Source organism: Stenella coeruleoalba (genome assembly GCF_951394435.1).
Source record: "Stenella coeruleoalba genome assembly, chromosome: X".
In the NCBI taxonomy this organism is placed as follows: Eukaryota; Metazoa; Chordata; class Mammalia; order Artiodactyla; family Delphinidae; genus Stenella; species Stenella coeruleoalba.
Genome location: NC_137152.1, coordinates 57,829,468 through 57,849,722, shown reverse-complemented (window position 1 = coordinate 57,849,722; position 20,255 = coordinate 57,829,468). Strand labels below are relative to the sequence as shown.

Below are 20,255 nucleotides of genomic sequence, written 5' to 3'. Positions count from 1 at the left end.
CCGGCCCCAGCCCCAGCCCCAGCCCCAGCCCCAGCCCCTGGCCCTGCCCCAGCCCCTGCCCCAACCCCAGCCCCAGCCCCAGCCCCAGCCCAGCCTCAGTCCTGTTTCTCCCTAAAGCCCGTGAAATTTGCATTGATTCAGTGCTAAAAATAAGTTGTCCACGTTGCTCACCCAGTAGACTGGGATACCCTGTCTGCCTCTAGCATTGCAGATATTGAATGCTGACTACCTGAGTCACCATTTTCAATTAATGTACAGAATCCCTTTTGTCCATTGTCCCATGTTAGAACAAAGAATCCACACACCCTTTGCATTAATGTTAGGAAATGTTAATTAATTGAGAGCTTTCATAAGTCTAGTTACTCAATCTTCTCAATCCCCTGTCCTTAAGGAAGGAGAAACCATTCCTCTGTCATTGATGCAGTAGTCACAATCCCAGTTTTCTGGACAGTGCATATATACTGTGCTGACCACCTAAACTCTTCGCACTGAGTGAAATTCTAATTGTTCATAATCCTGCCCATTGGATTAGATCCCAGTCAAAAACCCTTTTGCATTCAGCAGGGGGCACAGAAAACCCAGATTTTTTGTTCCACAGTTAATGTGCTCAGTCCCAATTGTCATAGCCTTGTCCATTAAACAAAGGCATCCTACCAATTTTGCTCTGCTTTTCGGGAGTCCTGCTGTTCTTGGACAATTAAAGTACCAAACTGTACATCGTCTTCCCCATTAATCAATGACCCTCCATCCCATTCGCATTGCTATTAGGCACTGCTGACTACCTGAGACCATCTTCCTTGAATTATTAATGAGAAGAATCCCAATTGTTCATTACACAAGTCCTCTGCAACTTTTTTGCACTACAGCAGAAGTGCTCATCCTCAAAGTCCTTTACTTTGGTATATTAATGGGTACAATAACTGTTAGTCATGGTCCTGCTTAACAGGTAAGACCCGCCCATGCCCTTCATTGCTCCTAGGCAGTTCAGACTACCTATCACTTTGCATTAATATGTAAAATCCTCATTTCCCATGGTCCCATCCATTAGTCTAGGATATCCCTTACCTCTGTGCCATTTCTTCTGAGGAGTTCTGATTACCCAAAGTCCCTTCTCTTATTAAACAATTGATGTGCATAATTACATATATCTATGGTCCCATGCAATAAAAAATGAAATCCCACACTCGGTGGAATACTGCTAGGTCATGCAGATTATTCAAGAACTCAGCTTTTGGACAGTTAATTTGCACAGTTGCAGTTGTCCAGAGTCCTGTCCATTTTAATGGGCCACTGTATCCCATTTGCATGCTATATGGGTCAGACTCTCAAGGAACCTTCTCTTGAATTGATAATGTTCATAGTTGCATTTGTCAATGTCCTGTGAATTAGTCACACCCACCCACTTTGTATTCTGGCAGAGGACCCTTACTGCTTAAGAACTCTGCACTAGGACATTTTATGTGCACAAACCTAATTGATTACACCTGAGCCTTTTGTATCAGGAACCCTGCACCATCTTTACTTCTGAAAGGTGCTAATTATCTAAGGCCATTTCCTGACACTGTTCATGTGCAAAATTGCAGTCCCAATGACTCCTTTCTTTAAACTAGAATCCCATCCCCAACTAACTGCCTTTGCATTACAGCAGAGGATACTTCCGGCAGTTAATGGGCTTGATTGCAGCTACAGACCCCTCTGTTAGTCTAGCACCCATTCCCCTCCTAGATGATTTGCATTACTACAGGCAGTACAAGGGACTGATAATGGACTTAGACAGCTACAGTCCCTTATGTTAACCTAGGAACCCATCCCCACCTAACTCCCTTTGAGTGAGGAGGGTACTTGGAACTGTTAATGACCTTTATTGCAGCTACAGTTCCTTTTGTCACTCTAGAATCCATTCCCTTCCTACTCGATTTGCATTACCACAAAGGGCACAAGGGACTGTTAATGTGCTTAAGTGGAGCTACAGTCCCTTATGTTAACCTAGGACCCCATCCCCCCCAACTCCTTTTGCATTAATGCAGAGCCTACATGGACTTGTTAATGGGCTTAATTGTACTGCTGTCTCTTCTGTTAGTCTAGAATCCCATCCCTCCTACTCAATTTGTGTTACCCCAGAATGTATGAGAGGCTGTTACTGTGCTTAAATGCATCTATAGTCTCTTACGTTTACCTATGATCCCATTCCTGTCTAAATCTCTTTGCATGACTGCAGAGGGTACTTGGGACTGTTAATAGGCTCAATTAGAGCTACAGTCCCTTCTGTTAGCAGAGTCCCATGCCCTCCTACTCTATTTGTATTACCAAAAGGGGGACAACGGACTGTTAATGGGCTTTATTGCAGATACAGTCCCTTCTGTTAATCTAGAATCAGTTTCCTTCTTGTTGGATTTGCATTACCACAGAGGGTACAAGGGACTGTTAATGTCCTTAAATGCAGCTGTAGTCCCTTATGTTAACCTAGGATCCCATCCCCAACTATCTCCCTCTTCATTACTGCAGAGCCTACATAGAACTTGCTAATGGGCTTAATTGTACTACTGTCCCTTATCTTAGCCTACGATCCCATCGCCTCCTAATTCCCTTTAGATTACCAAAGAGGACACAAGGGACTGTTAATGTGCTTTTAAATGCATGTACAATCCCCCTCCCCCCGTTTTTTAACCTAGGATTCCATTCCCACCTCACTCTCTTTTCATGACTGCAGAGGGTACTTGGGACTGTTAATGGGTTTTATTGCAGCTACAGTCCCTTCTGTTAGGCTAGATTCCCATTCACTCCTACACGATTTACATTAACACAGAAGGCACAAAGGACTGCTAATGTGCTTAAATAGAGCTACAGTCCTTTATGTTAATCTAGGATCCCATTGCCACCTAACTCCCTTTTCATTACTGCAGAGCCTACATGGACTTGTTAATGGGCTTAATGGCACTGCTGTCCCTTCTGTTAATCTAGGAGTCCATCCCACCTACTCAATTTGCATTATCCCAGAGTGTACAAGAGACTGTTACTGTGCTAAATGCATCTACAGTCTCATGTTTACCTATGACCCCATTCCCACCTAACTCCCTTGCACTACCACAGAGGGTACAAGGGACTGTTACTGTGCTTAAAAGCAGCTACAGTCCCTTATGTTTATCTAGGACCCTATTCCCGCCTGACTCCCTTTTAATGACTGCAGAGGGTACTTGGGACTGTTAATGGGCTTTACTGCAGCTACAGTCCCTTCTGTAAATCTAGAATCAGTTTCCTTCTTACTGGATTTGCATTACCACATAGGGTAACTGGGACTGTTAATGTGCTTAAATGGAGCTATAGTCTCTTATGTTAACCTAGGATCCCATCCCCACCTAACTTCCTTTTCATTAATGCAGAGCCTATATGGGACTTGTTAATGGGCTTAATTGCACTGCTGTCCCTCCTATTAGTCTAGGAGCCCATTCCTCTTACTTGATTTGCATTACCCTAGAGTGTAGAGACTAATATCCTTAAATGCATCTACACTCTCTCATGTTTACCTATGATCCCATTCCCATTTAAAGCTCTTTGAATGACTGCAGAGGGTACTTGGGGGAGTTAATGGGCTCAATTAGAGCCATAATCCCTTCTGTTAGTCTAGATTCCCATGCCCTCCTACTCCATTTGCATTACCAAAGGGGATACAAGGGAATGTTAATGTGCTTAAATGCAATTACCTAGGATCCCCTCTCCACCTAACTCCCTTTTCGTGATTGCAGAGAGTACTTGGGACTGTTAACGGGCTTTGTTGCAGGCACAGTCCCTTCTGTTATCTAGAATCCGTTCCATCCTACTCCATTTGCATTAACACAGAGAGTACAGGGACTGCTAATGTGCTTAAATAGAGCTACAGTCCTTTATGTTACTCTAGGATCCCATTGCCACCTAACTCCCTTTGCATTACTGCAGAGCCTACATGGACTTGTTAATGGGCTTTATTACACTGCTGTCCCTTCTGTTCGTCTAGAATCCCATCCCTGTACTCAGTTTGCATTACCCCAGAGTACACGAGAGACTGTTACTGTGGTTAAATGCATCTACAGTCTCTTATGTTTACCTGTGATCCCATTCCCACCTAACTCCCTTGCACTACCACAGAGGGTACAAGGGACTGTTACTGTGCTTAAAAGCAGCTACAGTCCCTTATGTTTATCTAGGACCCTATTCCCACTTAACTCCCTTTTAATGACTGCAGAAGGTACTTGGGACTTTTAATGGGCTTAAATGCAGCTATAGTCCCCTGTCTTAACCTAGGATCCCATCCCTAATTATCTCCCTTCCATTACTGCAGAGCCTACATAGGACTTGTTAATGGCCTTAGTTGCACTACTGTCCCTTCCGTTAGTCTAGGATCCCATCTCTACCTAATTCCTTTTAGGTTACCAAAGAGGATACAAGGGACTGTTAATATGCTTAAATGTAGAAACAATCGCTTTTTTTAGGTAGGATCCTATTTTCACCTAACTCCCTTTGCATTACCACAGAGGGTACAAGGGACTGTTACTGTGCTTAAAAGCAGCTACAGTCACTTATATTAACCTAGGATCCCATCCCCAACTATCTCCCTCTTCATTACTGCAGAGCCTACATAGAACTTGCTAATGGGCTTAATTGTACTGCTGTCCCTTATCTTAGCCTAGGATCCCATTAGAGCTAATTACCTCCTAATTCCCTTTAGATTACCAGAGAGGACACAAGGGACTGTTAATGTGCTTTTAAATGCAAGTGCAATCTCCCCCCCCGCCTTTTAACCTAGGATTCCATTCCCACCTCACTCTCTTTTCATGACTGCAGAGGGTACTTGGGATTGTTATTGGGCTTTATTGCAGCTACAGTCCCTTCTGTTACCCTAGATTCCCATCCACTCCTACATGATTTGCGTTACCACAGGCTCTACAAGGGACTGTTAATGGGCTTAAAAACAGCTACAGCTCCTTATGTTAACCTAGGATCCCATCCCCACCTAACCTCTCTTTTCACAACTGCAGAGGGTACTTGGGACTGTTAATGGACTCAATTAGAGCTATAGCCCCTTCTGTTAGTCCAGATTCCCATGCCCTCCTACTCAATCTGCATTACCAAAGGGAGTACAATGGATTGTTTATGTGCTTAAATGGAGCTACAGTCCCTTTTGTAACCTAAGATTCCATTTCCACCTAACTCCCTTTCCTGACTGCAGAGGGTACTTGGGACTGTTACCGAGCTTACTGTAGCTGCGTTCCCTTCTGTTAGTGTACATTCCCATCCTCTCTTACACGGTTTGCATTACCACAAACTGTATAACTATTAATGTGCTTAAATGCAACTACAGTCCCTTATGTTAACCTAGGATCCCATTCCCACCTAACTCCCTTTTCATTAATGCAGAGCCTACATGGGACTTGTTAATGGGCTTAATTGCACTGCCCTCCCTTCTATTAGTCTAGGTTCCCAGGCTGTCCTCGATTTGCATTACCAAAGGGGGTATAATGGACTGTTAATGTGCTTAAATGCAGCTACAGTCCCTTTTTTTTTTTAACCTAGGAACCCATTCCTACCTAACTCCCTTTTTATGACTGCAGAGGGTACTTGGGACTGTTAACGGGCTTAATCACAGCTACAGTCCCTTCTCTTAGTCTAGATTCCCATCCCCTCCTACAGATTTACATTACCACAGAGGATACAAGGGACTGTTAATGTGCTTAAATGCAGGTATAGTCCCCTTTATTGTTTCACCTAGGATCCCATTCCCAACTAACCCCCTTTGCATTACCACTGACTGTACAAGGGACTGTTAACATGCTTAAATGCAATTATAGTCCCTTATGGTAATCTTGGATACCACCCCCAACTAACTCACTTTGTATGACTGCAGAGAATACTTGGGACTTTAAATGCGATTGATTGCAGCTACAGTCCTTTCTGTTAGTCTAGGATCTGTTCCCTTCCTTCTTGATTTGCATTACCAGAGAGGGTACAAGGGATGGTTAATATACTTAAATGGATCTACAGTCCCTTTTGATAACCAGGATCCCATTTCCACCTAACTCCTTTTGCACCGCCACAGAGGCTACAAAGTACTGTTGAAGTGCTTAAATGCAGCTACAGTCCCTTATGTTAACCTAGGATCTTGTTCCCACCTAACTCCCTTTGCATGACTGCAGAGGGTATTTGGGACTATTAATGGGCTTTACTGAAGCCACAGTCCCTTAGTCTAGGATCCCATCCCCTCCTACAGGATTTACATTACCACGGAGGGTACAAGGGACTGTTATGGTGCTTAAATGCAGGTAGAGTTCAAGGATCCCATTTCCACCTGCCTCCATTTGCATTACCAAAGAGGCTACCAGGGACTGCTAATGTGTTTAAATGCAGGTACAGTGCCTTGAGTTAACCCCGAAATCCCACCTAACTCCCTTTTCATGACTGCAGATGGTAATTGGGACTGTTAACAAGCTTTAATACAGCTACGGTTTCCCTCTTAGTCTAGAATCCCATTCCCTCCTACTTGATTTACATTACCACAGAGTGTACAAGGGATTTTTAATGTGCTTAAATGGCACTACAGTCCCTTATGTTACCTATGATCCCATTCCCACCTAATTCCCTTTGCATGACTGCAGAGCGTACTTGGGACTGTTAATGCGTTTACCTGCCTATACAGTCTCATCTGTCCGTCTAGATTCCCATGCCCTCCTACTAAATTTGCATTATAAAAGAGGGTACAAAGGACTGTTAATGTGCTTAAATGCAGTTACAGTCCCTTTGTAAGGTGGGATCCCATTCCCACGTAACTCCCTTTGCATCATCCCAGAGGTTACAAGGGACTTTCAATGTGCTTAAATGCAGGTACAGTTTCTTATGTTAACCTTGAACTATATTCCCACCTAACTCCCTTTACATCACTGCAAAGGGTACTTGGGACTCTTAATGGGCTTCATTGAAGCTGCTGTCCCTTCTGTTGGTCTAGATTCCCTTTCCCTCCTTGATTTGCATTACCACAGTGTACAATGGACTGTTACTGTGCTTGAATGCAGGTACAGTCCTTTTTTTTTTTAAACCTAGGATCCCATTCCCACCTAACTCCCTTTGCATTTCTGCAGAGGGCACTTGGGACTATTTTAATTGGACTCCTGTCCCTTCTGTTAGTCTGGGATCCCATCCCCTCCTACTTGATTTGCGTTTCCACAGAGGCTACAAGGGACTGTTAATGTGCTTATTAAATGCAGGTACAATCCCTTATGTTAGCCTAGGATCCCATTCCCACCTATCTCCTTTTGCATGACTGCAGAGGTATTTGAGACCTTTAAAGTGGTTAGTGGCAGCTGTAGTCCCATCTGTTAAGTGTACTTTCTCAAGCACTCCAATTCCCTCACGTAACTTGGGAACATATTTCGGACTGTCACTGTGCTCGTTTTTGGCTGTGGTCCCTTTGTATTTCTAGGATCTCATCCCTTTCTACTTATTTGTATTACTTGTTGGTATTGGGACAGAAAGGTGCTTAAATGCAGCTGTAATCTGTTTTGTTAATCTAGGATTCCATGCCCTCTTAACTCCCTTAACATTACCTAGGAGTGTATTTGGGACTGTTGAAGTGCTTAATTGCATCTGTGGTCCCTTCTGTTAGTCTCACTTCCCATGCCCTCTTACTCCCTTTGCATTACAGCAGAGGGCACTTGGGACTATTAAAGTGTTTAATTGCAGCTGTGGTCCCTTCTCAGTCTGAGGTCCATCCCCTCCAGCTTTGTTTGCATTACCACACAAGGTACTTGGATCTGTGAATGTGTTTAAATGCAGATATGGTCCCTTTTGTTAGTTTTGGATCCCATGACCCCCTTTACATTACCTGGGAGGGCATTTGGGACTGTCATGATGGTAATTGCACCTGTGTTCCCTTCTGTTGGTCTAGAATCCCGTTACCTCCTACTCCCTTTGCATTACATGGGAGCGTTTTTGGGACTCTTAAGATGCTTAACTGCAACTATGGTCCTTTCTGTCAGTCTAGTTTCCAGTCCCTTTCTACTCCAGTACCCTTACCACAGAGGGTACTTGGGACTGTTGTGGTGCATCCCATCCTCTCACACCCTGTCAGCATTACAGCATAGGGTCCTGAACACCAAGGCCCCTTCTTTTCACTGTTAATGCACAATTGCATTTGTCCTTCTTCCTCTGCAGTATATAAAGACCTCACTAACTTCCCTTGTATTCAGTGGTGGATGCCCTTTACTCAAGACCTTTGTACTAGAATAAAGTGAACCGTGGTAATTGACCACAAATATATCTTTCACTTAAGTCCCTTGTACTCTCTTTGTTTTATAAGAAGATGTATTAATTACCTCCGTTACTTTTTCTGGGAGTATTTACATGCAAAATTCCAGTGTTCAAGGCCCCTGTCTTTAATATCCCTCCCTTTCTGTATTATATCAGGGGATGTTAGTGACTCAGAGTCCTTCTCTTGGGACTCATTGTGCATGTGCCCTCGTGACAAGCTAATATCTTGAGTTCTTAGTATTATAGGAGGGACTACTGACTAGTTTCTCTTTTGGACAGTTAATGTGCAAAATTACACTAGGATCCCATCACATTTCACCTCCTTTGCATCAGGGGTCCTGATCAACTGTGGCTGCTTTTCCTCTAGAGTTTAAACGTGCATAATTTCAGTAACCCATGCTCCCTTATGTTAGATTAGGATCCCATTTCCTTGCCCCATTTACGTTACTGCGGGGGCTTCTGACTAGCTAAGATAAGTTTTCTTGGACTGTTAATGTGTATACTTACATTTGCTCCTGTACCTGTACACCAGGTAAGGACCCTCCCCATTCTATTTATATTCCAACAGGAGGTGCCTACTACTCAAGATCTTACACACTACTGCAGTTAATGTGCACAATCTTAGTTGTCTTGTATACATTCTCAGTTGTCCACAACTGTGCTTTTTAGATCAGGACTCCACTTATTGAAGCACAGGTTACTTACTACCTTAAAGCCCTTGTTTTGGGACTGTGACTATGTGTAATTAAAATTGTCCATGGTCCTTTGAGTTAACTTGTGTCCCTGACTCTTTTCACACTCCCTTTGCTTTACTGCATGGGGTACTGTCCACTTAAGGCCCCTTTCTCAAATACGTGTAATGACAATTACATTAGGATCCTTCCCCTTCAAACCCCTTAGAAGTACCACAAAGATTTTGACCCCTAAGTCCCATTTCTTGTCCTGTTATTGTATTTGTCTGGGTTCCTGTGCACTAGACAAGGACACCTCTCCATTCCCTGTCCTTCCAGCAGGAAGTGCCCCCTCCACAGGACTGTTAAATTTGGACAGTCAAGGTGCACAATTGTAACTGACCACAACCAGTCACCTTGGACATTAATGTGCATAACTGCACATGGCTCATCCCATATGGATAAGATCCTATCCTCTCAGACCCCTTTTGTAGTACAGCAGGGGTAATGATCACTAAGGCCTCTTTTTATGGCTTGTTATTGTGCATAATTGCATTTGTGCATGTTCCTGTACAGTTGATGGGGGCACCTATCTCCCCACTCCCTTTGTCTTTTAGCAGGGAGTGCCTGCTACTTTAAGATCCTTATATTTGTACAAGGTATACGATTTTAATTGACCACACCATGTCCGTTCGACATTAATGTACATAACTGCAACTTAGTTCATCTTATCCTGTTGCCCTCCATTTGCAGTATATCAGGGTTGCTGACCCATATATCCCCATTCCTTGGCCTGTTAATGTGCATAATTGCATTTGGTTCTTGGGCAGTAGACAAGGATCCCCTCCTCCCCCACATTTCCTATGCCTTCCAGTAGGTTGTGCCCACCACCAAGACCTTTCTATTTGGACAGTTAATGTGCAGAATTGCAGTTTTTCACAACCCTGTTACTTCTAGGACTATTTTATCTCCTTTGTAATACTGCAGGGGATACTGTTTTCCCCCAAGGTCCCTTCTAGTGGACTGTTAATATACATAATTGAAATTGTTGTCTTTATCAGTAGACTAATGTCATATCCCCTCAGCTAACTATCATGACCTCAGCTCTTGGACAATTAATATGCACCAATAACATATCAAAAGTACGATCATTAGATAGGACCCCTGTACCCTCACTGTATACATCAGAGGTACTGACTAAGGCCCCTTTTTTGGACTGATAATGTGAATATTTGCAATTATCTATTCTCTCTTCTTTTTAGAGTCGGATAGCATCCCTTTGCACCCCCTTTGCATTACTGCAGGGGCTGCTAATGACACAAAACTTCTACTGGGACTGCTGATGAGCACAATGGCATTTAGCAATGGGTTTTTCCTCCCTGGCTTTGTTAGGCAAGCATTCCCAGCTCCAGCTTCCCATGGCATAATAAAGTATAAACACTGCAGTATGCTGTGAACTTGTCCATCAAACAACGACCCATACTCCCACTCCTTTTGCATTGGCTCCAGTGTATCAAATTCCAAGTAGTCATAGTCTTGCCATTATCTTCCCTCTCCAGACCACTTGCCTGCCCTTGGACCCTTCTTATGGAATATTAATGCTCACAATTTCAGGTGTCCATGTATCCAGATAAGATTGTGCTCTCTTGCCCCTCCTGCTCCTGCCCTGCCCCTTTTGCATAGTTGATGGGAAATGTTGACTGAGCAAAATGCTTTTCTCTTGGACTTAAAACGTTAACAATCTCAGATGTCATTGTTTTGCCCATTTTGAATTTCTGTAATACCTTGGTTGCACTTTCTTTGGTCCGGCCCGTTAGACATGGACCCTTCCACTTCCTTCTTTGCATTACTTCTGAGTAGTGCTGACCTCCCACAACCCCTTCGGTGTTATTAACACAGTATTAATTGTCCCATTTTTTAGCCCATCAGCCCAAGATCTCCCTACCACTTTGATGTTGTGTTTGTGCAGTATTGACTACCAAAAGCAAGCCTGAACTAGGTGGCTGGGCCTTCACTCCTTTTCCTGCATTTGTCAATGATCCCAGTTCCAATTCTTTTCACATTCTGGGGACAGGAACCATTCCTACCCCCCTCTTACTGCTTTACTAGGCAAAATGCCCAAGGCAAGTCAGACCCAAGGGAACTGGATTGCTATCCTTTATTTTGGGTTTTCATTATACATAAGTATCAATTGAAAATTGTCTCCCCAGGAAGGAAGTTTAGCACTATCTGTGCATTCTTCCTTTCAAAGCAGATTGCCTGGCTAAGACTCTCTCCTCTCTTCTTGTATATTGCCATTGTATAGTGTCAACTGCCAAGATACAACCAAAAAGTTGCTGTTAAGTTTTTATGTTGTAAGGAAGATTGCAAGTTAGAATTGATAACCTGGTCATTGAAATTTTGAAGTCTAAAAACCTATTTATACCATGTACCTGATGACCAGTGTCTCTCATTTTACTAAGGGTGGTGGGTCTGTGGATAGACCACTGTGACTTTGATATTTTAGTATGATCAAAGGAGTTCTAGAGTGGAACTCTTAAGACCAGTATCTTTGGGCTCTACCACCATTTTCAAACCATTCCTTGTTTGGGCTTTAACAATTTTCACTTTTAGAAAAACTACCTAAACCTCCTAATCCTTAAATTTTTTCATCTGGAGCTCCAACCAGCCCCTACTTATTTCAAGAAGATTGCTGTAAAAGGATAAAAATGAGAGAACATATGCTGAGGTGCTTTTGAAAACCATAGATCAATTTATTTGATTAATCTATTACATAAAATGCCCCCTGTTTAATTCTGCTAATTTAAAGTAGCCTAAAGCACCACACTGAAGTGAGGACTTAGAAATGATGGAACCAGTTTCCCCATTTCATATGAAAAGAAAAATAAGCCAAGGTCTAATCATTCTTTCGGATATAAATTTCAACAGTGAGGTAGCTGCCTGGTAAAAATGAATAGTGTTCCAGCTCTAGTGTACAGGGTGTTTGGTGGCAGAGAAGTATTTAATATGGAACTGCTGGAGCAAATAACTAGTTATCACTACAGCAGTTCTTTGTAATCACTGAGAAAGGATACTCTTCTCTGAGAAGGATGTCAAAAGATTCGCCCAGCTCAGGGTGCTGTTTGCACTACTAGCTCCTTGGACAGCTGTAAGAAGTCTCTGGCTCTTTAGAATACTGTAAGTACTACTTTGCAGTTATTAAGTAATCTTTTCCCTGTTCTGTTTTCTTTCTTTTAGATGCTACCCATAGAAAAGTCAGAGGGTCCTATAAGTCTCCTTCCATGTTTCTACCTCATCTGCAATTTATATATCACCATATGAGTTAACAAACAAAATAACAGAGTTAGTATTGTGTATCTGGCCCTATGCTCGGTTACACTGAAGTGAGGGGTAGAAATGATATAGTCCTATATAATCTCATCCCCAAGATGGTTGTCTTGTTAAAGGCGCTAATATAAGCACACTTGAAATAACTCTAGGATATGATAATCAAGTGCTGTCTTGTGTGAATTATAAGTTATAGAGATTTAAAAAGGGAGCACACTAGGGTTTGAAGTTAATAGGATAAACTTAAAGGAAGTGGGTTAACTTTTTGTCTTTGGTCTAGGACGTGATTAATATTGCAGCCATCTGGGTAGTACAATTGGTTTATTTTAATGTCATTTGGTTTTTACCTCTTTTGGAGCCATGGAAAGTGATTAGAGATAAGGCCTAGCCAGTGTGTTTGGCTATATGCCAAGGCTGACAAATTGTTGATTGTTAATTGTTTGAAGCTTATGCTTTTCAAGCTCTAGGGATTGGGGGTATAAATCCGATTTGTTAGATCTCTGCCCAAGAACAGATGAGAGTAGCAGTGTCTTTTTAGTTTGAGATATTTGTGGAACCTGTTTGGCAAGAGGGCAATGGAGAAGTATGTTTTATAAGAAAACCATGACCTCACCTACTTTATGATGAAGTTGATATGTCCTTTCCCCTCACCTTTTTCAACAGATACTTTGGTAAGCGAAAAAACTTAGCCTCTTTGATGTTAAACAAACACAAAGATCCAGCTGAAAAATATTAACATCAAATTTGAAGCACTTTTCTGTGCATATACATGTATCCCAGCAGGAGCAAGAAGAATCATACTAATGAGTTGGGCTTTTCTTACTGCCCATTTTAATTCATATCCGTATTTCCTAACAGCTTGTTTTCCCCCCTACCAATGCCTAAAGACATTATTTGTCTGACCGATTGGAGGTAATATACGGATGGTCCTGAGCCTTCTTGGAAACGTGGTCTATGCCATTGTTTCTCAAACTGAAGTAACTTGTCAGGATGCAACACCTTTTAAAGAAACAAATTTTTTTTGAGATCCTAAAGAATATGTGTTTTGAGGAACACTGACTTAAAGTTATTTGCAATATAAACATGTTTTCCAATTTCAAGATATCTTTGTCAAAGATATATAATTTTTAAAATAATTTATGTAGAACTTGGGGATCCATGAGAATATATCCATAAACCCCCAGGGATCTTATCACCCCAATTTGAGAAACACTGGTCTATGCTTATGAAATCTGTTATTGCTGCTAATCAAATTATCATTCAATATTAATATACAACTATATTTATTGGAATTTGTTTTAAAGGGATGAATTCTGAGCTGGTACCCCCACTCAAGAGGAAGGATGGATCGATTTTAGGTGGATTGAAGCCTGCCCTAGACAGCATCCAAAGGTTAATCTTGGAGTTGTATTTCAGTTCATTGCTTGAAATAAAATCTCTAGCAGTTGTAGAAAGGGATGCTCTGGGAATGTGGGCATCTTCAAACTTGCGATAATCCTTATGCAACAAATATTTATTGGACCAGGCACTGGAATAAATAGTAATACCAAAGACATAGTTCCTGTCCAGGAATTTGCTATCTCATGGAGGATGCAGAAATGGACAAATTATTATGGTGTTGGGCAATTTGATGAGTACCATAAAAAGTTTGGGAAATTCTGTGGGGCATAGAGGAAGAAGAGTAGGGGAAAAACACTCTTACTAAGCAAAGTGATAGCAAGGGGAAAATGCAAGGTGTGCCTAGGGAGCACCTTGATCAGTTGGGTCAGGAGCTGTGTAAACTGAGGGCTTACAGGCACTACTCCAGTATTCCTTGCTTTTTACAAATGCATTTTAATGAAGCACTAGTTTTCTTGGATGGAGTGAATCACTATTCTTTTTCATGGGTTTGGGGGTAGAAGGAGTGAGATGCTGGCAAAATTATGAAAAAGTTCTGAACCGGGAATAAGAACACAGCTTTTGGTCCTGGCTCTGACTTTGGATCAAATCACCATCCATCTCAACTTCAGTGTCAAGGACTGCTGATGAATTAAGACAGGGACTTGAATTAAATACCTCAACCCCTGAAAATTACATTTTATCATTTTCAAAGGATCAAGAAAGGAAGCACTAAAATTTTTTTGGCATTTCTCTAAATGGTTATTGTGATTTCTGATTTTCCTCCTTATAGAACCTTAATATATAGGATTGGAGAGAGTTTTCTGACCCTGGTTTTGTGTGTCTTTTCCTATAACCACCTTGAGCTTTTCTACTATCTTTCTGTAGCTTATTTATACATTTCTCTAACCACCTCCCTAAATTATAGAAGATCTTAAGACCCAGGGCTGCTATGATATAATTTCTTTTCAGGGTAGCTGGGCCCTGATCATCAAATGTACACCTGGATGGGAGTTTGTGACTTGAAGTAAAGAATTAAAAGTTGATCTGTAGTGGCTGCTAAAATATTATATGTGAAAGCGTCCTGGGGAAATTTTTTAGCAGCTTAAAGAGAAGGAAACTGATATCTGAACTTAACTAACTGTTCCACCAAACCTTATAAGCTCTGATGGCAAAGAGTATAGTTGTGTATGGTTAAACAGAGTTAATGCCTTCTTCTGCCTCAAGTCTTAAGGACTCATTTGGAAGAAAACTATTTTCCCGCTAACATATTTTTGGCTACAGACAATTAGCACTTAACACTGGTGTCTTTCAAAATCTAACTCAAGTTGGATCTCAAGTATTTGTATGAAACTTAGCTGACATGCTAAATTTAACAAAACTAGAGGGCTTTGATGCTAAAGTAGCCATACTCAGTAAATATGTTTCAGAGTGGCTCAGAAGACCTGGAGAGACTGAGCAGTTGTTTCCTTTTAGGTACCTTAACTAAGCAGTGTATAAATCAATTTGAGCTTGGATTCATTAATTTTAACGTTCTCTGGGTAAATTTGATTGCATATGGATTGTCCACTCAACTATCATTAATGGAGTTTCAAGAAGGAGCCTGAGTAGATATGTATAAATATGTATGAACTGCCATGTTTAACTAGAAGGTTTTACTTAGCAATGAAGTATCTAATCTTAGGTTAAGTAAGGATGGGGAAGGATGTTACCAAAAGACTTTGAAGCTTGTTCTCATATTGGGAACATCATAGAATACCAGTTTAGCTTTATTGGACATCTTATCTAGAGAATAGAGTTGAATAAGTGATCTTTCACAGACTAGGATTTGTTTGATATTGACACAAATGTCCTTATAATATGGTAATTCTTGATCAGGGATCTGGAAGCCATACCTTGTGCTTTCCACACCATACCATAACATAAAAAGTGCTTTCAAGATTGCAAACCTGACTTAGATCTGTTTCAGTGAGCTCCTATCCTATAGTAAGGGCAGGTAGCCAATTATTAAAAATGGTCAAGGCAATTGTACTTCCAGGCAGTAGTAGAAATTGCTCTGCTACCTTGTATCTTGAAGTATTTTCAGCATCTTTAGGCCACAAATTTAGTCAGCCCTTAAGGTGGCTATTGGTTTGACCCATATTTTCATTTAGTTCTTTTTCTATACTTGCCTAGTCCTTCTGTGATACTGCCAGTGCTTGCCATTACAGGACCTTAAGGAGACAACAGGCTAGAGAGGAGAGACAGGAGACACCTATATCTAATGCTTCAGATTAATGCTTCTTAATGGCTTTTGTTTTGTTTTGTTTTGTTTGATTGTTGTTGAGGTTTCCTCAGCAGTTTTGTATCTTACTGAGCCCTGTCTTTCTTCTCAAGGACATTCTGAGCATGTGAGACCTGAGGAACTGCAAGCAGCTTTAAGAAGCTCTACATTCAACAAGTCTTTCCTTTTAAGAATCTGGATAAGCTCCAACCAATCTAAGAGGATGGCTTGCCGGCTCCCTGGAGAAAAAGGTAGTGTAAGGAGCTTATTATTGTGTGAATTCTGTCTATGGGTTTAAGGGCTTTAACTTCCTGCACTTCTCCTTTTTAAAACAGAACATGGACCAGTTTTCATCAATTTCTACACAGTTTTTTATTTTTTTTCTTTTTGGGCATAAGGGTAGAATAACAGAGACCCAAGGGCCTGTGTAAGCTACTTATTGGACCCCTAGCCTTCTGTACCTTGTTTTTCCTTTTGCATAGATTTGCTTAGTTGTTGTAATAACTGGGGTTTTGTACACCTGTAGCCATTCTTGATTTTTCTGAATATCTTGGCACTTTGGTGGTGCCTCATTTTTATAAGCTGTTCAAGAAATGTACCATGTAGACTGAGTAGAAAACAGTTCTGTTTACCTTGGCAATGCTCCAGCATCTTACTACTTAATACACAAATTAAAAGAGGGGAATGCTACAAAACTAGGTGAGAGAGAGGCACTTTGGTTGAGATAGATTGCTCAGTTCTTAAGATAGATAGTACTTTATAAAAGAAGCCTGAGGCAATGTGAAGAAGAATTCTTACAGAACTCATACAGTCAGACCACATTGGAGCTTTTCTAAAGTGTCTTGATGGCTCTCTTGGTTGAGAAAGCTTTAGCTTCTCCTTTTATTATTTTCAGCCCCTTAATTTCTTGACCTCCATTGTATTTTATGAGAATACCAGGACATTAAAAATCCACACTCTCTAGAGGACTGTTCATCAGTGGAGACTGGCGACTAAAACACAATACAGGAATTTGGTAATTATTCAGCTCTAAATTGTCTTGGAGATGAGGGGAGGTACAAGGAATGGAGCTTGAATGAGTAGAAGAATTTGCATGTTGTTAGACTGGTAGCTAGAAAATAGAGTTCTACATAGTTCTAAATCTCCAGTCCTCAATCCATCTGAAGAAAATGGTAGACATAGTTTAATTTAACCCCTAGTTACTCATTGGGACAGACTTTCCCAGTGTACTGCATTTAAGTAATTTATTTTTCTTTTATCTCTTCTCCAGATCTTCCTCAGAAGAATAGGCTTGTTGCTTTACAGTGTTAATGACCCATTCCCTTTGACGATCCCTAGGTGGAGATGGGGCATGAGGATCCTCCAAGGGAAAAACTCACTATCACTGAGCAACAACCCTAGGCCAGGAGGTTCTACCAAGATTCTTTCCTGGGCCCAGTTAGGAGGATGAAATCTCAAGACAACCACCACACATCCAGAGGTGGGTAAGCTGTCCCTAAAAGCATAATAAATAGTCTTTAATTTCTTGTTTTTCAGTATTCATTGCACTTAGCTTTCCATTTAGATTATTTTCATCATTGTCAACTATGTCTGCTTTGGTAAAAACTGCTTCTAATTAACCTGGGAAGCAACTGGGCGTGACATGGGTGAAAATGATGATGTGAAGAGAATAGCAGGCTGTATGAGTTAGGGTGTTTAGGGTGGGACTGTAGCATGTGGTAGAGCCTTTCAGCTAAATTTTTTTTCTTTTAGGAGAACATGGACAACAACTGCCACATCTGTGACATTGATCATGGGCAGATCATCATTCTGGACCCTCTGGTCTCCAAAGTCTCCCTTGAGGCCCTGTTGGAGAACTTTGCCAATCATTTACGTACTTCAGGATGCCTTGGGATAGCTGTTGGACAAAAGAAAAAACAAGCTGTTTGAGAAGATAAAACAGAGCTGTGTCTTTTTATGCTGTGCCTGCTAATTGACAGAAACTTCACAGCTATGAGTGGGAATGTGACTAGAAGTGGCACAAAGTTATCTATCGTCAGGCTGGATCTAAAGAACTAGCACCCTGCGTATTCTAGGTCAGTGATGAGAGAGGGTGGTTAGGGGGATGTAGGTTGGGAGATAGAGGTAACTGTTCAGTGTAGTAAGTCCTGATTGTACAGGCTTTATACAGATTACTATCCAACTAAAGGAATAAGGCTGTGATTGATGGTGTTGTTTCCAGTGGCTCACCAAGTGTTATTAGGCAAGACATTTTCCTATTTATGCCATAGTTTCCTATTCTGTTGAATGAGGCAGTTGTGTTAGTTTTATCTCTAAAGACATAAAAGCTTCAACTTTATACTTCTCTAAGCTCCATAGAGATACTTTCTATAGCACATTAATTTGAATCTTCCCATAACTCTAGCACAGTACTCAGTTAATACTTCTTTATGGCGTTTACATGGTTTCCTTCTCGTTTTTTGTAGCTCCTGATTGTTCCCTTCATATCTGTCCAATCATTATCTTTCCCAGAAGCAGTGCAAAGAGCAAGACATTTGAACACACCGAAGGAAGATCAACATGCCTGGCACTCTAGAATTTTAGAATAGCAGAATGAAGTAAGTTGGTGGTGGCGTAATCCTGTGAGGATCACTTTAGAGCTAATAGCTGTTTGTTGGAGGTTTGTATGGGATGGGGTATGGTGATCTAATGTGCAAGGGGAGCTGAATGTGAGATGGGAGGATGACCAGTAATCTACTTACTAATTGGTTTCCCTGAAGCAACTCAAAGATGATATAGTCTGTCTACCAGTTGTGTCACAGGGTAATTTAGTTTTACCTTGTCTGTTCTTTATCTTCACTGCATAAATCCTTTGCCACCCTTAGAGGCCTAAACATATAGAAATTTAAACCAAAAAAGTTTTTGTTTTTTGCTGAAAGGGTGGGCCTTTCTCACCTCTTTTTGTGAGAGAATCTGCAGTTAAGGTTTAGTGTTAAGGAAAACCCAGTCCCTGAAGCTGCCATTATAATTGTGAAGGGTGTGAAAATCAAGTCAGTTTTATAAGGGATGGGGAAAGGTGAAGTTATAAAATGAGAGGGTTAACTAGGTGCTCTCTAAGGGCACTTTATTATAATATTCACTCACCTGTGGCACCTCATTTGGCTGTCCTGGAAATCCTAGGAAACAGTTGTAACAGAATGTTAAGAGGCACATACTGTGTTTAAATCCTCTGCCACTCATTAGGTGAACAGCCTTTGGCAATTTAGATTCTGATTAGACTTGTCTGTGAAGGTTAAATGAAATCATGTATATAAAGAGCTTAGTACAGTGCCTAGCACATAGTAGGTTAAAGGTAAAAGGTAACCTAAGAAGTTTCACAAGTTCATTTGACACAATACAAGTGACCACTAATACCATCTAGTGGCACAGAGTTGGTGTGGTTTGGTCCTATGTAAGAAATTCCTAAGTTAAAAGTTTAAGTAGAAGAGTATCTGTGTTGTTGGTGATTGTTGTTGTTCTTATACTGTTATTATAATTATTATTGTTAGTGGTAATATAAATAGTATTGGCACTTATAATAGATTATTGCAATTATTAATGCACTTTTTTGTTTTCTTTTGTTGTCTTCTCTTTGTGATGCTTCTTGTGCCTACCATGCTCGTCACTGTATTTTGTCTCTTCTATTTCTTATCCTCTTCCACTGAATGTCTGCCTTTGCTTATCTTTTAAACTCATAAGTGTGTCTTTGTTTGCTTATCTATTTCTTCCTTGAATGTCTTTGGTCTTTCTCCTCTAACTAAAGTGTGTCTTACCCATTTCCATGATTCTCTTACTAGTTTCTTCTCTGTATATCTTTGTCTCATTTTCTTTCTTGTACCCAAGAGTGGTCTGTGTCTTGTCTTAGATGTCTCTCTCTAGTGTTTCCATTTTGTTACTGATTCTCCTTGCTCTCCTAGATCTGGCTCTTCTTTCACTGTTTGTCTCTTTGCGTCTCTTGAGTCACATGCTGTGTGCCTTTTGCTCACTTCTTGCTATGCCTACCTCTCTTCTTTTTCTCTTTGTGAACTGTTTGTCACCCCCTCCCCTTGATGGTTTGACATTTCACCTTTTCTGATACTGGCCACCCTTCTGCTGTTTCTACTCTTTATCTTGCATTGCTCTTTTCTACATATTCTTTCTGCCTCTCTTGGGCCATTTTCTCTTTTCTTCCTGCTTTGTGTGCCCCAGTGTCTCTTTGTTCTTTGTGATTTTCCATGTCAGCATTCATCTCTGTGTTCTCTTATTTCTTCTCTGCTTTTGCCTTTCTACTTACCTTTGAGTATTTCAGTCTCTTCTTGAGTCTATGTCTCCCCCACGTTGATTTC

General features: G+C 41.0%; 1 long non-coding RNA gene across 2 annotated transcripts; it reads left to right on the top strand.

Annotated features, from left to right (window-relative positions):
- Window positions 1-436: 436 nt before the first annotated feature.
- On the top strand, window positions 437-20,019 carry LOC307180410. Of its 2 annotated transcripts, none has more exons than XR_013825732.1 (7): window positions 437-12,122; window positions 13,577-13,664; window positions 16,026-16,163; window positions 17,251-17,392; window positions 17,665-17,987; window positions 18,378-18,509; window positions 19,630-20,019. It is a non-coding gene; the product is annotated as an uncharacterized lncRNA (long non-coding RNA). The 2 variants fall into 2 exon arrangements; XR_013825733.1 differs by having other exon boundaries at window positions 17,183-17,392.
- The last annotated feature ends 236 nt before the right edge of the window (window positions 20,020-20,255 follow it).